Raw genomic sequence first — 3230 nt, forward strand, 5'->3', positions numbered from 1 at the left:
CATCTACCCTGACCACAAGACGTTGATCATCGCTAGGGCATCGCCAGCGCTGCCTTCTATCCTAAGTGACTGGAATCCATTGATCAGGTTATGCATTATCAATTTATCATTCACCTCGAGTAGTTTGCAGGTTATGTATATCCATCATCTCGATCCCTGTTGTTGCGATGGCGTCCGCTGACAGGTCAAGGACGTCGTCCACGTACTGGGTGATATCCAGCCACCCCGATCCTTTCCTGCGATCTCGATCAGGTCCTCATCCTCCTGCACCTTCTCAGCCGCCGTCTCCCCAGGAGGAGGCAGGAGATCGCCGCGTGGGAAAGGAGATAGCAGCAGATAAGGCTCTGTTCGTGTAGGCGTGTGGGGGAGGTCAAGGCTTAGCAGGTGAAAGAATTGCCGCAATAACGAGACTGCCTCCAGATGATAATGAGTGCAACGAGGTAGGCGAAGGCTCTACTATATATATGTGAAACTGAATGTAAGATTATTTTCAGGTTTCATGGAGACTGCATGTTTTCTATCTGCTTTTGAATTAGTATAAGCAATCCACCTGATAGCATTTGTCAAACATTTGTTTTGAACATGTGTTCATAGTAAGCTGATTTGATTACGTTGTTGCAGATTATGGTTCTGGAATTGGGAGCATATTACATTCTAGAGTTAACTCAATTACATCTGGACTTTTCAATAATCAGAGATAACTGCTCTTCTGTTGCAAAAGAAATGGTTGGACACAGTGGCGGAGCCAAGATGAGCACCTCGGGGGGGGGGGGGGGGGGGGGGGGGGGGGGGGGGCTAATCAATAGAGATTTAGAACAAATGCCAAAGATTAATGGTGAAATCACGTTTTTTCTACAGTAAATACAAAGCAAAATCACTCTCACGTGGGCTACAGCCCCCCCCCCCCCCCCCCCCCCCCCCTGATCCGCCACTGGTTGGACACCATTGCTTCAAAGTTTAAAGATAGTGTTGCTAAAGGAGCATTTCATTACAGTCAAAGATAGTGCTACTTAAGGAATGAACATGGCATTACTGATTCAGGATTGACATTGCTAAGCATTTGACCAGGTTGCATATGCTACATTTTTTTGGCTAAATTGCATGATATACATGCTTTGCCCTACTGTAGGTTAAAAGGCTTTGCATGCAATGGATAAAGATCTCTCAGACATAATTAGTGGATAACACTACTACACAAACTTTATTGGAGGCGGGCGTTTTTGGTTTTCCGCGGCGGGCAAAGCCGTCCGCCGCGGCCTAGAGGCCACGGTAAATCGTGGCTTAACCGCGGCGGGCGGCCTTACCCGCCGCGGTTAACCGAATTACCGCGCCGGGCGGTGTAACGCGTCTGCCGCGGTAAATATACTTTTACCACGGCGGGCACGTTAGGATGCCCGCTGCGGTTAATCATTTAAAAAAACAAAAAAAAAACAGGTGCCCGCCGGCGAGCCCGTTCTCGAGCCCACTGGCGAGCCCACCGGCGACGGATCCGAGCTTCCCACGGCTGCAAATCCGTGCCGCTCGGGGAGGGAGAAGAGGAGGCCGTGGTGGAGGGAGGCCGCCGCGCCGAACCGTCCTCGCCCGCCGGATCCGGCCACCGCGCGCCGCCACCGACCGGATCCGCCTCGGGACGCCGTCACCGGCCGGATCCGGTCACCGCGCGCCGCCACCGGCCAAATGCGCCTCAGGACGGGCTCGTCGTTGCCGTCCCACGATCCGTGGAGGAGGAAGTCGCCGCTGCCGGATCTGGAGAGAGGAAGAGGGAGGAGTGAGGGAGATGGAGAGAGGAAGAGGGAGATGGAGAGGAAGAGGGAGATGAACTCACCTACCTCGGATCGACGTCCTCCGCGCCGCTAGCCTACCGGATCCGAAACCCTAGCCCCGCGCCGTCAACCCGCATGCCGTCGTCCCGTGCGCGCCGTCTCCCCGCGCGCCGCCGTTGCTCCGCACGTGCCATCGCCCAGCACGCCGCCGTTGCCTCGCACGCGCCATCGCCTAGCGCGCCGTCGTTGCCCCACGCGGAGAGAGAGGGAGTCGCGGAGGGGAGGGAGTCGCGGCGCAGATAGTGAGATGAGAGAGGGAGGCGCGACTGCTGGGAGTGCGAGTCTGTGTATATATATGACGACAGAAATAGTGGGCCTCGCTTTGCTATTGGGCATCCGATTTTCCATGGCGGGCCTTAAATGATGCCCGCCGCGGTAAATCGATTTACCGTGGCGGGCGCCTTAAGACGCCCGCCACGGTAAATAGGGTATTTTCCGTGGCGGACGTCTTTAGGCGCCCGCCGCGGTAAATCGATTTACCGTGGCGGGCGCCTTAAGACGCCCGCCACGGTAAATAGGGTATTTTCCGTGGCGGACGTCGTTACGCGCCCGCCGCGGTAAATCGATTTACCGTGGCGGGCGCCTTAAGACGTCCGCCACGGTAATATAGGGTATTTTCCGTGGCGGACATCTTTAGGCGCCCGCCGCGGTAAATTGATTTACTGCGGCGGGCAAAAAAACTTTGTCACGGTAAATAAAAAATGCCCGCCTCAGTAAATCGCTGTATGTACCGTGGCGGGCAAACTCAGTGCCCGCCACGGAGGCCAAAAGTGCAACGCTGCACAAATTCAATCCTGTAGTAGTGTAAATCCTAGCTATCTATTTTAAGTGGGACTTTACAAGATAGCTTAGCTCTTATCAGAGTCAGATTGCTAGCGATTTCCTAGCAGTTAAAAAACTAGCTCCTCTTATGGAGTTATCAAACATGTACACTGCCTATCAATTAAAGGCCCATAAGATTGTTTTTCAATAGTCTCATAATAATAGATCTGGCTGATTAATTTGTTTCTAAATTCGATCCATATCTTTGTTGCTTGGTTCTCTGTAATACGTTCAGCTGTAAGTCCACTATCTCTGCTTGGTAGGCATGTGTTATGGCTTCTTTGTCATACCTTTGCACCTGCACTGAATTCCTGAATAAACTTCATCTGGATCCATCCATTGAAGCTAATAAGCATATCATGTAATTGCAGATTCATAGGATAAGCAGTATACCGGCCTGGGGCTCAGGAGCCCAATTTTCCTTGAAATCCACCTCAACTGAAAAGGTATTTTTTTGATTTGCACGCACTATTGATTTCCATGTGCTGATTTGTCAACCTCTTTTAATTTAGTGCAGTTTAATAATAGTGGGATAGCTTTTTACAGGTAGTGTTGATGGACACGCCAAGGCCAACCGGTGATCGG

This window comes from Miscanthus floridulus, chromosome 17, assembly GCF_019320115.1.
Source record: "Miscanthus floridulus cultivar M001 chromosome 17, ASM1932011v1, whole genome shotgun sequence".
Classification (NCBI taxonomy): Eukaryota; Viridiplantae; Streptophyta; class Magnoliopsida; order Poales; family Poaceae; genus Miscanthus; species Miscanthus floridulus.